The following is a 19,106-nucleotide window of genomic DNA, read 5'->3' on the forward strand; positions in this document are numbered from 1 at the left end:
GGCTTGCACAAAGAGATCTCCAGGCAAAATTGAGAGTGTCAGCTGGTTTTTTACTAGCTGTATAAGATTTATTACTTTAAGGAAGAGATGAATTCTACAAAAAACTGGCTAGAGAATATAATTTAAAGGAATTATAAATACTTAGTGCCTGGAATAGTGCTTGGCACTCGGTAGGTACGCAAATATTTGTAGAAAGAATTATTTATTTACAATTTCAGTAAGTGTTACGAATAACAAGTACAGAGCTCCATGGAAGCCTATAGCACAGAGGCAGTTATCTTCTTAACAGGCTCCCAGGGGTTTTTGAATTAAAAGAGAACGTTACTTCATCACCATTAAAACATAGTGGTGCTGTGACATGAACCTTTTTTGTAAACTTTTCAGCTGCTATGAGGTCAAGGCATGCTTCTTGAAGTCACTCACATAATGCTTCTTAGAAATCTTCATACATGGTATTTGCTGCTCCTGTAGTTCCATTTAGGTCCTATTTGTCAGCCATATCACCATATCTGATTTATTTAATGTCCTTCCAGGCAGATACTAGAACCCAGAAATGAAAAGAGATCTCAAAATGATGCCGGACTAGCTCTTGGTATAAAAGAATCCTTTTCTTCCATTGTCTGTGGTTGACAGCATGGGTTTTCTGGCTAAACACTGACCAAGGGCCTGTTACTTACACTGACTCCCAGGTTTAGTTATAAGCAGTTATTTCCCTACATTTTGGCTATTTCCTTTTCAATATCTTAAGTACGTCTCATTTTTTCCCCTTCCTTCTGTTTGCTTTTCTTCTTTGCCTTTCCAATTTACTAATATAATTTGAATTCTTTTCTTGTGTCCAGAATGCTGCTTCCTTCCTGACTGCTCGATGCCACCTGTACTCTTGATGAGCCTGTCCTTTGGTGGAGGACAAGACATCATTAAGCAGCACTGGGCCTAGGACTGACCCTTAGGACTGACCCCTGCCAACATCAGCTAATATGTCCCTCAGGTTGGTCCTAGTTCAACAGGAGACTCTTTGAATTGTCCCTAGGGCCAAAGGATAACTGTGAAATAAGTATTTTCCCATTTTTTCAAATACACATTTGTTTAGGGAAGAACAATTTTAACAAGCTTGGTCTCCAGGGATGTAGTTTGAAAACTGCTTATTGTGTGGACTTTGTACTTGGCAGAAAGCTTTTGCAAGTGAACCTATAGCTAGTGGAATCCCACCTAAGCAGGCTTCCCAGTCTACAAAAGAAACCCTCAGCTTCAAAGCATTTCTCTAGTTTATAAACAGTATTCTTGCACCTCGAATTGTGTCATGATCCATTCGGAAGCTTGCCTCAGAATATCCGATTTTTTATCAAGTAAAACCAAATGTAAGCTCTACTTGTCACCCTCTCAGCAAATTTTCATTTCTCGTGGGAACGATTCCTAGAGTCAGAGGTCAGTAGAGTTCCTGAATTTCAGGTGTTGAGGATATATCCTTTAACTTTAACACACATAACTTCAGCATTGCGAACAGCACAGCTCTCCCTTCAGCACAGCCACCATGGATGACCACATGCCTGTCCTAAAAGCTGTTTTTTGTTTTAAATCCAATCACTTCTTTCTCTGCCTCTCATACTTTCTTTTAAAATCTCAAGGTAATATTTTCATATGGCCAAAAAAAAAAAAAAACACAACAAAACCACTGCATAGTGGAAAGGAAATGTCTCTCTCAACTCAGACCTTTAGTCCCTTCTTCAGAGTCGAAATTGTCTTGTAGAAACTCCCAGAAACTTCATATGCATATGCAAGCATTTGCCTTATTTTAACAGACAAAGTGAGAGAAGACTGCACAATTCTGCACCTTTATCATTTTAAAGTCTTAACAGTCTTTCCATTATCAGTACATTGGGATGAACTTCCTATTCAGTAATGGCTATCAAGTATTTCACTGCATATAACCTACTTCATTTAACTGATGGGCGGTTATATTGAATCTTTTGCAACTAGAAAAATTCAGTAATAAAAACTTGATATGTTTATATTTGAATACATATGGTACTATATAAGAAATCCAATCAGAAATTCCCACAGTTTATAAGTCAGATATGAATTTAACAGAAGTTTATGGCAATTAATACTTCCCCCCAAAATCTGTGAGACTACCAGAGTCGTCATAAGTTCAGTAACACTGTATATTCTTATACTTTTTATATTTGTCCAAATGATTGATGAAAATGGTATTTTGGCTTCAAAAATGATTAATCAGTTTGAATATCTATCCTTATTCAAGATCTACTTTTAACAACTTTGAAAACTCAATACAGAATTATAGTCACTGTATATTACATCCCATGTGCTATATATTATATGCTGTATATTACATGCCATAACTTACTTATTTTATACCTAGAAGTTTGTACCTATTGATCCCCTTCACCCATTTTGTTCATCCTTCACTCCCACCTCTGGCAACCAACAATTTGTTCTCTCCCTTTTAGCTCAGTTTTGTTTAGTTTTTATTTCATATATAATTGAGATCATGTTTTCATGGCCCATTCATGTTGTCACAAGTGACAAGATTTCCTTTTTTATGGCCTAATCCTCTCTGTGTGTGTGTGTGTGTGTGTGTGTGTGTGTGTTACAATTTCCTTATCAATCAGTGGACACTTATGTTGCTTTCATGTCTTGGCTATTGTAAGCAATGCTTCAATGAACATGGAGTTGCAAACATTTTTTTTGAGTTAGTGTTTTTGTTTCCTTTAGATAAATACCCAGAAGTGAAATTGCTAGATTACATGGTAATTCTATTTTTATTTTTGAGGAATCTCCATACTATTTTCCATAGTGGCTGCATCAGTTTACATTCTCATCAGCCTCACAAGAGGATTTCCTTTTCTCTATATCCTTATAAACACTTGTTATTTTGTGTCCTTTTGATAAAAGCCCTTCTAACAGGTATGGGGTGATCTTTTGCAATGATTTTGATTTACATTTCCCTAATAATTAGTGACATTGAACGCCTTTTCATGTGCTTGTTGGCCATCTGTGTATCTTCATTGGAAAAATGCTTATTCATATCCTCTGCCTGCTTTTTAAATCAGATTGGTTTTTACTTTTGAGTTGTATGAGTTCTTTATATATTTTAGGTGTCAAACCTTGTCAGATATGTGATTTGCAAATGTTTTCTCTGATTTGGTAGGTTGACTTTCCATTTTGTTCATGATTTTTGTGCAGAAGCTTTTTAAAAGTTTGATATTGTCTCGTTTATTTTCATATTTCTTGCCTTTCCTTTGGTGGTAAGTCAAAAAAGAAAAAAATCACTGCCAAGTTTGATATCAAGGAGCTTACTGCTTGTTTTCTTCTTGGAGTTCTATGGTTTCAGATCTTAGTTCATCTTCAGTCCATTTTGAGTTGGCTTCCTTCCTTCCTTCCTTCCTTCCTTCCTTCCTTCCTTCCTTCCTTCCTTCCTTCCGTTTGTTTATAATTTACATCCAAGTTAGCATATAGTGCAACAACAAAGATTTCAGGAATAGATTCCTTAATGCCCCTTACCCATTTAGCCCATCCCCCCTTCCAAAACCCCCTCCAGTAACCCCCTGTTCTCCATATTTAAGAGTCTCCTATGTTTTGTCCCCCTCCCTGCTTTTATATTATTTTTGCTTCCCTTCCCATATGTTCATCTGTTTTGTATCTTAAAGTCTTCATATGAGTGAATTCATATTATATTGTCTTTTACTGACTAATATCACTGAGGATAATACCCTCTAGTTCCATCCACGTAGTTGCAAATGGCAAGATTTCATTCTTTTGATTGCTGAGTAATACTCCATTGTATGTATATACCACATCTTTTTTATCCATTCATCCATCAATAGACATTTGGGCTCTTTCAATACTTTGGCTATTGTCGATAGTGCTGCTATAAACATTGGGTGCATATGCCCCTTCAAAATAGCATACCTGTATCCCTTGGCTAAATACCTAGTAGTGTAATTGCTGGGTCATAGGGTAGTTCTATTTTTAATTTTGAGGAACCACCATTCTGTTTTCCAGAGTGGCTGCACCAGCTTGCATTCCCAACAGAAGTGCAGAAAAGATCCTCTTTCTCTGCATCCTCGCCAACATCTATTGTTGCCTGAGTTGTTAATGTTAGCCATTCTGATAGGTGTGAGATGATATCTCATTGTGGTTTTGATTTGTATTTCCCGGATGATGAGTGATGTGGAGCATTTTTTCATGTATCGGTTGGCCATCTGGATGTCTTCTTTGGAGAAGTGTCTATTTGTCTCTTGTGCCCATTTCTTCACTGGATTATTTGCTTTTTGGGTGTTGAGTTTGATTAAGTTCTTTATAGATTTTGGATACTAACCCTTTATCTGATATGTCATTTGCAAATATCTCCTCCCATTCAGTCAGTTGCCTTTTAGTTTTGCTGATTGTTTCCTTCACTGTGCAGAAGCTTTTTATTTTGATGAGGTCCCAGTAGTTCATTTTTGCTTTTGTTTCCCTTGCCTCCAGAGACACAGTAAGAAGTTGCTGTGGCGAGGTCAAAGAGGTTTTTGTCTGCTTTCTACTCAAGGATTGTGATGGCTTCCTGTCTTACATTGAGGTCTTTCATCCATTTTGAGTTTATTTTTGTGTATGGTGTAAGAAAGTGGTCCAGGTTCATTCTTCATGTTGCTGTCCACTTTTCCCAGCACCACTTGCTGAAAAGACTGTCTTTCTTCCATTGTCTTTCCTGCTTTGTCAAAGATTAGTTGGCCGTACATTTGTGGGTCCATTTATGGGTTCTCTATTCTGTTCCAGTGATCTAGTATTGACATTTTAACAATACTTGTTCTTCCTTTCCAAGAGCATGGAATATTTTCCCTTATTTTTGAGTCATCTTCAATTTCTTTCACAAGTTTTCTATACTTTTCAGTGTATAGATATTTCACCTCTTTGGTTAGATTTATTCTTAGGTATTATATAGTTTTTGGTGCAATTATAAATGGGATTGATTCCTTAATTTCTCTCTCTGTTGCTTCATTGTTGGTGTATAGGAATGCAACTGATTTCTGTGCATTGATTTTATATCCTGCAACTTGGCTGAATTCATGGATTGGTTCTAGCAGATTTTTGGTGGAAACTTTTGGGTTTTCCATATAGAGTACCATGTCGTCTGTGAAAACGACAGAAGATAGGTCTGCCACTAGTCTTATGGGTCTGCCTTTATAGGTTAGAGCCTGTTTATCCCTAGCTACTTTCAGAATTTTCTCTTTATCCCTGTATTTTGCCAGTTTCACTATGATATGTCTTGCAGAAGATCAATTCAAGTTTCATCTGAAGGGAGTTCTCTGTGCCTCTTGGATTTCAATGCCTTTTTCCTTCCCCAGATCAGGGAAGTTCTCAGCTATGATTTGTCCAAGTACACCTTCAGCCCCTTTCTCTCTCTCTTCCTCTTCTGGAATTCCTATTATACGGACATTGTTCCATTTGTTTGCATCACTTAGTTCTCTAATTCTTCCCTCATACTCCTGGATTTTTTTATCTCTCTTTTTCTCAACTTCTTTTTCCATAATTTTATCTTCTAATTCACCTATTCTCTCCTCTGCCTCTTCAATCTGAGCTGTGGTCACCTCCAATTTATTTTACACCTCATTTGTAACATTTTTTAGCTCCTCATGACTATTTCTTAGTCCCTTGATCTCTGTACCAATAGATTCTCTGCTGTCCTGTATACTTTTTTCAAGCCTAACGATTGATTTTATGACTACTATTCTAAATTCTTGTTCCGTTATCTCGTTTTTGATTTGTTAGCTGTCTCTAATTCCTGGAGTTTCTTTTGAGGAGAATTCTTCTGTTTCATCATTTTGGGTATTCCCTGGGGTGGCTCCCAACTGCAGGGCACTTCCCCTGTACTGTCTGGAATAACTTGTGTTGGTGGGCAGGGCCGCAGTCAGACCCGATGTCTGTCTCCAGCCCACCGCTGGGGCCGCATTCAGACTGGTGTGTACCTTACCTTCCCCTATCCCAGGGGCAGGACTCACTCTGGAGTGGTGTGGCCCCTGTCTGGGCTATTTGCACACTGCCAGACTTGTGGTGCTTCTTTGATGGGATCTGGCATATTAGCCAGGGTGGATCTGCAAGGTGCACAGGGGCAGGAGGGGCAGGCTTAGCTCTCTTTGCTGTAGGTGGTCCCCTGTGGGAGAGGCCCTGCAGCACCGGGAGGGAGGCAGACCCATCAGAGGCATGGATCCACAGAAGCACAGGGTTGGGTGTTTGCCTGGTGCAAGCAAGTTAGGTGATGGGAACTGGTTCCCTTTGGAATTTCAGCTGGGGGATGGGAGAGGGAGATGACGCTGGCCAGCGCTTTTGTTCCCCGCCAAGCTAAGCTCTGTCTTCCGGGCCTCAACAACTCTCCCTCCCAGTGTCCTCTCGCCCTCCTGCTCTTCGAGCAGAACTACTGACTTTTAACATTCCAGATGTTAAGTCCCGCTGGCTGTCAGAACTCACGCGGTCTGACCCCTCTGCTTTTGCCAGTCAGATTCTGCCTTGCTGGGCAGGCTGCCCCTCCACCACCCCGGCTCCCTCCCACCAGTCCGCGTAGCACGCACTGCCTCTCCGCCCTTCCTACCTTCTTCCGTGGGCCTCTCATCTATGCTTGGCTCCAGAGAGTCTGTTCTGCTAGTCTTCTGGTGGTTTTCTGGATTATTTAGGCAGATATGGGTGGAATCTAAGGGGTCAGCAGGACGCGGAGAGCCCAGCGTCCTCCCATGCCGCCATCTTCCCCTGGCATTATGATCACATATGTTTAGATTTATTTCTGGGCTATTTTGTTCCATAGATGTATGTATTTTTATGTCAGTACTATACTGTTTCAACTACTGTGGCTTTGTAATATAGTTTGAAATCAGGAAACATGCTCTCCAGATTTTGTTCTTTCTCATCATTGCTTTGGTGAGTGGGCTCTTTTGTGGTTCCATACAAATTTTAGGGTTGGTTGTTCTGTCTGTGAAAAATGAACTGGAATTTTAATAGGGATTACATTGAATCTGTAGATTGTTTTGGGTACTGTGGACATTTAAACAAAATTAATTCTTATTTATTAGCATGAGATATCTTTCCATTTTATTTGTATTCTTTTTAACTTTTTTTTACTGAGGTTTTATTGTTTTCAGGGTTAGCCTACTTGGCTAAATTTATTCCTAGCTATTTCTTCTTTTGATACAATAGATGGCCTTGTTTTCTTCATTTCTCAATGATAGTTTGTTCTTAGTGTGTAGAAAAGCAACTAATTTTTGGATATTGATTTTGTATTTTGCAATTAAATTTTTTTAATGTTTATTTATTTTTGAGAGACAGCACAAGCAGAGCAGGGGCAGAGAGAGAGGGGGGGAGACACAGAATCTGAAGCAGGCTCTAGGCTGTGAGCTGTCAGCACAGACGCCAACATGGGGCTCAAACTCACAAACTGAGATCATGACCTGAACTGAGGTTGGATGCTCAATCAGCTCAGCCATCCAGGCACCCCTTTATTTTGCAATTTTATTAAATTTTTTAAATAAATTTTTGGTGGAGGTTTCAGGGTTTTTTAATAAATATATCATCTGAAAATAGTAGCAGTTGTACTTGTTCCTCTTTAATTTAGATGCCTTTTTTTTCTTGACTAATTGCTCTGGCTAAGACTTCTAGTACTATGTTGAATAAAAGTGACAACAGTGGGTATCCTTGTCTTGCTCCTGATATTGGAGGAAAATCTTTCAGCTTTTCACCATTGAATATGGTGTTAGCTGCAGGTTTCTCATATAAGGCCTTTATTATGTTGAAGTACATTACCTCTATACCCACTTGGTTGAATTGTGTTTTTTTTTTTAATCAGAAATGAATGTTAAATTTTGTTAAATACTTCTGCTGCATCTATTGAAATGATCATGGGCTTTTTATCCATTTTGTTGATGTGGTGTATCACATTGATTTTGGGTATATTGAACCATCATTGCATCACTGGAATAAATTCCACTTGATCATGGTGCATTATTCTTTGTATTGTTGAATGTGGTTTGCTAAAATTTTTTGGTAATTTTTACATGAGTTAATCAGGGATAGCGGCCTGTATATTTTGTTGTTGTTGTGGCATTGTTTCGTTTTGGTATCAGAATAATGATTGATAAAATGAGTTTGGAAATGTTTCTTCTCTTCCACCTCCTCTTTTTCCTCCTCCAGTACAGTATGAGACTGTTTGAGAAGGATTAGTATTAATTCTTATTTTTGATAGAATTTTCCAGTGAAGCTCTCTGATCCTGGATTTTTGTTTGTTGGGAATTTTTTAAATTACTAATTAAATCTTGTTACTAATAATTTGTTCATATTTTTTATTTCTTCAAGACTCAGTCTTGGTAGATTATGTGTCTGGGATTTCTCCTAGGATTTCAAGTTTGACATATAATTGTTCATAGTAGCCTGTTATGATCTTTTGTATTTCTGTGGCATAAGTTTTAATGTCCGTCTTCCATTTCTGATTTGGAGTCCTCTTTTTATCTTTTCTTTTCCTTTTTTAAGTTTATTTATTTTGAGAGAGAGCAAGGGAGGGGGAGAGAGAGAGAGAGAAAGAGAGAGAGAGAGAGAAAGGAAGGAAGAAAGAAAGAAAATAAATAAATGAATGAATGAGTGAATGAATGAATGAATCCGAAGCAGGCTCTGCACTGTCAGCACAGAGCCTGACACAGGCTCAATCCCACAAACCATGAGATCATGACCTGAGAAAAAATCAAGAGTCAGGCACTTAACTGATTGAACCACCCAGGCACCTCTCTTTTTCTTTCTTTGTCTTTTTTTGTTTGTTTTTTGTTGAGTCTACCTAAAAGTTTGTTCATTTTAGTTTCAAAAATCCATATTTTAGTTTTACTAATCTTTTTTCTTGTTTTTAAATCTCTATTTTTATTCTGATCGTATTTCTTCTATTAACTTTGGGTTTTATTTATTCTTCTATTTCTAATTTCCTGATGTGCAAATTTAGGGTATTTGAGATTTTTTTGATTGCTGGTGGAGAGTAGGGATTTATCACTATGAATATCCTTCTTAGAATTGTTTTTGCTGTATCTTATGTTTCAGTACCTTGTATTTTCATTTACATTTGTCTCATGGTATTTTTTTTCTTTTAATTTCTTCTTTGACCCATGAGTTGGTCAGTAGGTTGTTGCTAATTTCTACATATTTCTGAATTTTCCAGTTTTCTTCTTGTAATTGATTTCTAGTTTCATAACATTTGTGGTCAGAAAAGATGCTTGCTATGATTTCAATATTTTTAAATTTTTTAAGATTTATTTCATGGCCTAACATATGATTTATCCTGGAAAATGTTCTGTATGCACTTCAGATGAATGCATATTCTGTTGCTTTTGTATGGAATGTTCTGTACATTTCTTTTAACTCCATCTGGTCTAACTTGTTACTTAGGGCCAAGTTTTTCTTTATTATTTTCTGTCTGGGTAGTTATACATTGGTCAAAGTGCAGGTTTTAAAATCTCATACTGTTACTGTATTGCCATCTATTTCTCCATTTAGGTATGTTAATACTTCATGTGTTGAGCTGATCCTTAAATCCTGCTTCTTGAAGTTGACCCTGTAGATACACTTCCACAAAAGAAGACAAAGCAACAATCACAAACACGACAAAAACATGCACAGAGTTACTAATTATAGAATTTTTATAATAGCAAGGGATTGATAAATGTCCATCAGAAGGACCGGTTGAATAAATGACTGTAAATAAAAATGATTGAATACTATATAAAGGATGATAAACAGTTCCAGGACCTGATTTACAATTAATTCTAAATTATTTTACTAAGTGAAAATAGTGAGATTCTATTTTCTCTATAGGAAAGAAAAAATAGGATGTATTTATAGGATAGATAAGTGAGACCTTCAAGGTATATGGAAAATAGAAGTGTTGGTCATAAGTTGAGCTTACCATTTTAAGTTAGTTTTGGCTTTTAAACCTTGCAAAGTTTATTTATTAAAGTTTATTTGCGGGGGGGGGGGTGAGATGAACGTGGAGGAGGGGAGAGAGAAAATCCCAGGCAGGCTCTACACATTCAGTGCAGATCCAATGTGGGGCTCAAACTCAGGAATCATGAGATCATGACCTGAGATGTAATTGGATGCTTAACTGACTGAACCACCCAGGTATCCCATGTTTATATATTTAAAAATAAACAAGAAGGAAAGCAAATCCTACAATTGAACCAAAGTATAACTAATGAACCTAAATTTATATCAAATAGATAACATGGCCACTGACAGAAAAGACTGAATTTAATTGATTTTTTTGAACCCAGTACCATGATTGTACATCACTCATGGGGAATATTCTAAAAACAAAGGAAACAAAAAGAATTGCATAGAAATCTTACATTCATTCACTAGGTTTATTATTATTCACTAGGTTTATTATTAGGAGTAATGTCAATAGCAATATTTTATTAATGGTAATAGAACTTTGAGTAGTAGCCTATATTATGGGACAAAGCAAATAAATAAATATATTAGTGTTATTATGAACCAAGATTTTTAGGGGAAAAATTTCGTGTTATAATGACATAAAAGTAGTTAAAACTCTTTTCAGTGGTAAACTTAATTAGAAATATAAATACAAATCATAAGTTTTCAAATATATTTTTCCCTTCTTCTGTCCACTGAAAAAGCTTGAAAGCAAAAGTACCTAGTAGCAATGAGAGAATCCACATGCAAATCTTATTTCTAATACTGTTTTCCACTAAAAGAGAAGTAGAGCTCCTTGAAAATTTGACTGATTTCAGCTTGCTCTAGTTATCTACTGCTGTGCAGTAAACTACACCAAAACTTAGTGGCTTATAAAACAACGGCATCAATATTGCTCATGAATCTGCAATTTAGGCACAACTCAGCAGGGGCAGTTACCTCTGATGCATTCTGTTGGCTGGGGAAGCTCTAGCCTGGAAGCTAGAATCACTTGAGGGCTCCCTTGCGTGTCTGGCAAGTGATGCTAGGAATACCCAAATACCTGGAGGAGAGAATGGCTGAGGATTCTCATTCCTATTTTTATCTCCATGTAGTCTCTGTACCTTGGTGGCTTCAGGATAACTAGAATTCTTACATGTTAGCTCAGGGCTCCCAAGGAATATGTCTCAAAAAAGAGAAAGCCATAAAAGTCTTTTTTTATGACCGAGTCTTGCGAGCATCATTCTGTTTCATTCTGTCTTTAGAAGTGTGTCATTAAGACCAGCCCACATTCAGGTGGAAGGAAGCTCAAGTTTACCTTTTGGCGGGTAGAATTTGTGGATATGTTGTAAAACTACCACACAGATCATCAGGGAAGTACAATGTGAGTTGGGACCTCTGCTTATGCTAAAAATTAAGGAAGTACTCAAAGACTAATGAAAATCTGTCAACAGGGCACAAGAACTTGCTTAAGCATGTGTTTATCAAATTTGTGACAATTTAGCCTCATAGTGAAAAATGAGTGTAATTAATGGTAACATTTGAGTAAAAACCTGAGTCTAAAGTGATATTCAAAACTTGGAGGAGGGGAAGCAAAAGCTGCCTTCTTTTAGATAAATGCTAGTTAACATATCTAGAAATGATAGAAGTGGACTCTCACTATTGAGGAAACTCCAGTGTAGTAACTGGTTCAGGCAAGTGACAAATATGTAGATTTAAACCACTAAGTGAAATTTAGTTGGGAAACAGTATTTACACATTGTGCCAAAGAATGAATTACTTACTATTTGCAAAGGAGGGAAGTTTATCTTAACGTAGAGCTGGTTGTTGTTACTTTAACCAAGTAATCAAATTTGGCATTAGTAATGGTGGGCCATGTTGACCTTCTAAGATCTTTTAAGGCTCGTGTTATTATCCCATGAAAGGTAGGAAACATCTCCTCTGACCTATTCTTCCAACGATCTGGATTCTTTATAAATGTAAGTGTTAGCCAAAAAAAGGGGGGGTGGGGAGACTGTTATTTAATCTATCAAAAGTGATTAAAGAACCTAAAACGCAAGTAGAATGTATTAACCTTGATAGGATCCTGGTTCAGTAACATAGATAGCATGAAAGGCAAGAAGGGAGGGGGAGAAACATAGCCATAATAGACGATTTGGAACAACTGGGGATATTTGCATATGGATTAAATTTTATACGTGCCTAAAATCATGTTTGAAAGCAATATATTAGACTGAACTAGATACATATATGGCTAATTGTGTGATTTTCAAGTAGATAATAAAGTTTGTCCTCAAAGAATAACAAACACTTTTGAGTAATACTTACGTTATTGAAATTAGTGTGGTAGCCATCCACTAGGGTGATGATTTTGGATATAATTATATGTAACTGTTTAACTGAAAAACTGTATACCTACATATGCACATAAAATGGCTAGAGTAATTTTTAAAAATTGCATGAAATTCATTAATTACACTATCCACTCCTAGAGATGAGTAAAAAAAAAAAGGATGGCAACTGATTACTGTCCGGATGAAGGAAGGTTATGAGGCTCTGGCAATCTGAGATCATCTGTCCCTCCATTTGCTGCACTTATTCCTTTAGAGAAACCCTGTCCCCGAGTTTCTCTCTCTCAATTAATAAAAGAAACCCCAAAAGGCACGAGATCAAAAATTGAAATTGAACCCACGTGTCCATGTCCAATAATGTGAGCTCAAACACAAAGCAGGATGAAACCCAACTGACCACTTCTTAATCTCCTTAGATTTCAGAAACTGGGTCTCCTTGAGAGGAAATCCAATTTTGTCCTTGGAAACAATCTTTATTTTAATATACTTGTATCAATAGTTGCCTTTATGACCATCTTGCTGTCTTTTAAGTTGCCGCATTCTATTGAACTTTTAAAATAAATATCATAAAAGAGTTAAAATTGTGTTTGTAGTGTGAGCAGAAGAAAGCCATATTTTTCAGAAAAGGGAAGAATAAAAAGCTTCACTGGGCCAAGATTTATGGGTATAATTCTCTTCCCAGATGGTAGAAAGTATCTGTTGAAGATTTTCTGATAGTGGACGTGAAGAACACATTTGAAAGTTAACTGACTCCAATAGTAGTTTTATTTTCTGTTCTTATCTAACTGTATTTTGAAAAAGTATGGTTTGGCATAGATAAGTGTTGATCTTTGTCCAATAAAGTTCTTTTCTTCCCAGGATTGCACCATTCCTTTAGGCCTCTTATACTGCTCCGAGGGACTTCTGAGGTTCTGAGAATTCCCCTAATCCTGTGTCTCTTCATGTATATAATATTGTTAGCTTATAAAGCATTTTCATATATATCATCTTATTTAATCCTTACATTAAACTTGAGAGTCATGATCTTGCTATTCTCTTTTCTACTTTATAGATAAGAGGAAAGACACTGTTGAAACAGTATTTTCTGCTTTCTTCACCAACTGTAAAACTTCTTATAATATAAAGGAATTTCCTTTTGCAAAGCACCTGGAATAGTGCTTGGCACATAGCGCACTCCGTAAATTATTATTGTTGATAAATCCATGCTTCTCAATTTTTTTAAAAAAATTTTTTTGAGACTGTGCAAATGAGGGGGGGGTAAAGGCAGAGAGAGAATCTTAAGCAGGCTCCATGCTCAGTGCAGAGCCCAATGTAGGGCTTGATCTCACAACCTTGAGATCATGACCTGACCTAAAATCAAGAGTTGGTCTCTTAACTGAGTCACCCAGGTGCCCCCAGGGAAGCAAACTTAATGCATAATTTTGGAGCATTAATTTTACTTTATGTTAAATACGTGCAGATATTACAATAAATCTGGATCAAATTGTGGAATTTATATATGTTTGAAGATAAAGTATGAAACATGAAAAAACTTTCAGCCTTGCAACAGGCTAATTTAATTTGCATTCCAGACCTTCTGAAGTACAAAATATATTGGGGTTACTTCAGCAGGAAAATTGGAGTAAACCTGTGGTTATGTTCTTTCTGCTTGTCCCAGGCTCTTGGGGACCCTGTTTAGGTGATAAGGACGATCTGACTCAGCCTTACAAGACACCTTTCTCTACAACATAAGTTCAAGATCTGTGCATTGATCCAGTTCTTGAGAGATGCTGATAGGATGATGAAGGGTTCTGCGGAAGTTCTGTCCCAGAATACCTACCTATCAAGCCTTCCCAGAGCCTTAAGTTTTCACCATAATTATAAATTTTCAAAGAAAATTTCAAGAAAGAAATTATTCAATTTGCTAATTCTTACAAATTAGAAAGCTGAGTACATAAACAGTGGAGTGATTTCCTGATGATCACAAGGCAATAGAAAAATAGAACTTAAATGGATTTTAGTTTCTTAGCCCCCAATTCAGTGCTATTTCCTCTTTGTTTAAAAACCTATCTCAAGTAAGCAATTATACTATTTAGGAGGGAGAGGTCAAATGCACACATAATAGCCAAAGCACTGAGGATCTAGGAGCAGAGGCACATACAAGTGGGCCTATTACATAAGGTCAGTTTGTGGGAGTGGGGCATAGAACATGGGGAGATGTCCCAGAAGGAAGACTCTGCCCCAGCCCTACCCTCCCTCAGCAGCCTGAAGGTCTGGAGTGGCCAGGAGGCAGCACTCCTGGGGGCTTTGGTTACCAGTAACTGATGATAGTGAAGAGTAGTGCTCAGAGGGAGAGGGCCATCCAGAAAGGTTGTGGGAGAAAAAGTAAATGCTCTACAACTTTAATATGGGCTAATACCCCACCCCTGCATCTTTCCATGAAATGTCCCAGGGCCTCAAACCCAACTCCTCCCGGGCTTCTTTGCAGACCAAAAGCAAACACTCTGAGCACTGTTTACCAGAAGTAGCCAATGATGCCCCAAGGAGCAGTATCCCAGAACTTGTAATGCTGTCATCAGAGAAAATGCTGATATGGTATTTGAGACCCAGAGTTCAGGGGAGAAAGCAACTCAGCCAGGAAAAGAAGGAATAGGCATAGTGGTGTTTCATGGTGGGTCCTTTTAAATGTCCCCTAGCAAGGGCATTATGTCCTGGCATCACCCTGAGATCAGTGATTAGAACTGACATCTAAGAACCACAGTCTCTAAATTTCCCTAAAGTGATAAAATAGCCCAAGGTGACCATATATTCTGATCTTGGTTTCCAGCTATTTGGATTGAATTGATAGGCCTTCATGGAAAACCCATTACTAATAAGAAACAAGCAGTTTACTTGGTGCCAGTCACTGTTCTTAAGCTTTTACTTTCATTAACTGATTTGATCCTCATCACCAAACTAGAAGTGCCCTTACTATTTTCATTATATAAATGAAAAAGTGAGACTCAGAGAATAGAAATAACTTGCCCCAAATTCTGTGGCTAGCAGGTGGTGGGACTGAGATTCCAACTCTGAAGTGTGTGCTCTTAACATGTACCCTCTAGGCAGGAGACCAGGCACCAGGGGATCCGTGGGAACCAGAGTGTTATGTAACCAGAGGCAAACCCTCAAACCTGGGCAGGGGAGTCAGGAAAGAGCTTCTGTGCAAAGATGTTCAAGTAGTCACGTGAATGAAGAGCAGGACTGAGGCTGACAGTGAGGTGCTATCTACAGAGGGAGTGAAGGGCAGACATCCTGACCTGCAGGGGAAGAGACTGGATCATTTTCAGGTAAATGAGTCTATTTGAATAGGACTGGAGTGTAGAATTTAAAAGGGAAAATGTGAGGCAGAAAAAGTAAGTAGGAACAAATCTGTAAGGGGCCTTAAGTTGTCTTAATAAGTAGGATGTATGTGGGGGTCTGGATAGGGCATTCTCTCATCAGTCCTCTTTTTAGGATAGATGTGCAGTGTTAGAGGACTTGTGTTTTCTTTGCTAGCGAAGGTATGGAGGTGCAATTGTTGAAAAACGTGTTCAACATTGGTAAGCAATTTATCAGCATATTGGCATTCTAGACTTGTGTTCTTGTTCCAGTGTAGCCTTTTAAAAAACCTTAGAGGGGAAAAATGTTTTCTCTGGCTACCCTCTGTTTTTCTTAATGACTATTTCTGCCTTGTCAGGATCACCTTCTTTTCCGGATTCCGCCTCAACCACAAAAACACACAAAAGATAAAGGTTGCAGTGGATTGATTCTCAAATATGTAGCCCAAGGAAGCAACACAGCTTGACATGGCTATGACAATAGACTACAGAAACAAACAAGCTGTGTTCAGACCTGGCTGTACAATTCACCAGCTATAAAATGCTAGACAAATGCCTTAGCTGCTTCTCATGCCTTAGTTTTAAGGCAGTCATGTTTGCCTACCTCTTAGGTGTATAGAGAGGATTAAATGGTGAATTGCATGTCAAGCCCTTTGAATAGTGCCTGGCACATAACAAGTATTTAAGAAACATTAGCTGTCCTTGCTATTTGTCATAGATATAGTGGCATAAGCACTTCGAGAACATAGAAAAAGGAGCAATTTATTGGGGTAGAGAAGTGTTCAGGAAATATACCACAGAAGATTTGACATTTTTAAAGTCTTTTTTGGAGAAAAAACCAGAGATAACACCATCCTTCCTCCCCTGCCCCCAGCATGAGAGTAAGTAATTCCTACTCTGGAGGAGCCATTTGTTGAAACCTTTTTGAAAGGTGGTCCTATCATGTTGATCACCAGGTCAAGTTGTCTCTCATGCAGAAAAGACTCAGGACATCAATTATTTGAATCATGGTGTGTGCACCTCTTCTAAGAAAATCACACTTATAAAAATCCACACTTGAACAAGCCACTGGCTACATTTCAGCAAAATTATTTACTTTATAAAATGATTTGTATCCTGATTCTTTTTTAAAATAAGAGACTCTCCTTGAATATAAGTTTATAAAATCTTGATTTGTATTTTCAATTAAACTACAAAGACATTGGCTGTGGAATTTGAATCTCACAGCTGTGTGGCACTGAGCAACTGACTCACATTATTTTTGATTCTTAAAACCATAGTATATAGAATGTAGGTGTTACCATCCACATTGTACAGTTAAAGAGAAGTTTAGTTGTTGTAGTGTACAAAACCCATACATGAAAGAGCCTGGATTAAAGACTAGTTTCCAAGGCCCATGGTCTTGTCTATATGATATAACTTTTCCAACAAGAGTCGTTATTTATCTGTTATCATAATCTCTCCACTAAGAAAACTACCAGTCTTTAAATCAGAAGAGGTTTACAGGTTCTGATTGTTTTTTGCCAGAGCTGCCTTGCTACTTTCGGCCATCTATTTAGCTTATGATACCAAAAGAAGACTATCAGCTTAGCTTCCCATTCCTGCCCAATTCAGCTTTCTAACTCATGTAACACAATGCCAGGTTGATCATGGAATTGTCAGCTTTCTAAAACATAAGGTGGTGAGTGGAAATGTTACTCAATAACCCCATCCTTTTAACTCTAAGCCTATTTTAAACCTCTATCTAAATTTGGAATTGACAACTTAATTGGTTATGCATGTAAAGGAGGGACAGTACTCTCCTTGACTTCAAGGTTAGGACTAAGACTGTGATCTTTTTTATATTGGCAGGAAAGAAAAAGCTCTTAATGTAGCAGAAATTTCCCAGCAAGCTCTCAGTTTTTCAGGATCAGTTCTGGAGATTGTATTTTAGTTATTCAAGGGTTAATGTTAATCGTGTGTGTGTGTGTGTGTGTGTGTGTGTGTGGTTTAGCTGACCCTTTCCCTTGAATCCATTCAGGAAAGTGTTACCTTCAGTGCTGCCCACAACAAATAAATTTCCAAGATTTTGTTCAGCTGTGTCTGTTTTTCCATAAAAAGCTGTTCTCAGTCTGCTCAACTAAGATGGAGTTATTTCCATACTGCCTCACAGATTTCCTAGAGTTCAATCCTGTCTGGAAAAACTCAGCTATCAGAGTCCATGTTTCCTTAAGGCAGTGGGCTGCTGAAACACCGTGTGTATGTGTTTGTGTGTGTCCATATCTGTTATTTATTTGACTGCAACAACAGTGGGTCAAGAGGTCTACTTAGATGTAGGGAGCACAAGGTCTCTGGGAAGGGATGAGGCTTCAGAACCAGTACAAAACTCCCAGTCTTGGCAATATATAAAATATCCAAGAAATCTTTTGCCTCTTCTTCAAACTAGTCCTTTTAATGATGAAATTCATGCGATAGAAACACTGATACAGACAAGCAAAAATGTCAAAACTGAAAGGGGCCTCAGAGGTTACCTAATTATAATCTACCTTCCTTTACTGATTGTTTTATGGAGATTCAGATATATGAATTGTCCAAGGTCACAGAGCTAGAAAGCCAAATTTCTGATACTAGTCTATTGCTGTATCCACCTGAAGCTAGGTCACTTGCCAAATTTCGGTGGCTGATATACGCCATCATTTAGTATGGTATTCTTAATGACACAGAGTTACAGAGTTGGAGACTACGCTCAAGCATAGAACCAGTGAAAGGCATGAATTTATCAAAACAGAAATAAATAAATAAATAAAGAAAGAAAGAAAGAAAGAAAAATAAAAGAAATAAAAGCAAAAAAAAGATTGTGCAGAGTGAGAGATGGTATTCTGGAGGTAGAATGCTTTCTGGTCTTTAGAACTTCCAGTATGCTTAGATTGATTGTTTAGGGGATTTTAAAATGTAATTTCCTGAACAGATTTTTGCTTAAATAAGAAAACTAGTATGGTGAAGCTAAGATCCAGCTCCAAATATCTGGTGACCTGCAGGATTCCTGAGTTCATTGGTAGCACCAAGACTTTTCCCTTTCATTTCCTGCTTGACTCCAAATGGTCATCCATTTGTCACATTCCATGTATGAGAAATCTAGAAATTTTAAGCCACCTCTAATTTCTAGTGTCCTCCCCCAACCACCTCTTTCAGACCCACGTTTATTACAGGGAAAGGATAACCGTATCGTAGAAATTGGATGTGCTAGCCATAAGACCGAGGTCCCTCAACAGGTTGCTCTGTATTTTGGGGACCTTGCTCCTGTCCAATTCTGGGATCTTCATATTTGCTTTGTGCTTCCCTGGTCAGTGAAAAAAATTGATCAAGAATCCCAATTCTCCTTGGCTTTAGCTTATTAGAGCTTTTAACAAAATGGTAAGATTGGAAAAGTTTGTCTCTAACTATATCCCCTCTTCTGTGCTCTTTATTCCTTCCTGACTTTCCCCTGATGCATCTCTTCAGGAACAAG

This window comes from Acinonyx jubatus, chromosome D3 (genome assembly GCF_027475565.1).
Source record: "Acinonyx jubatus isolate Ajub_Pintada_27869175 chromosome D3, VMU_Ajub_asm_v1.0, whole genome shotgun sequence".
NCBI classification, from domain to species: Eukaryota; Metazoa; Chordata; class Mammalia; order Carnivora; family Felidae; genus Acinonyx; species Acinonyx jubatus.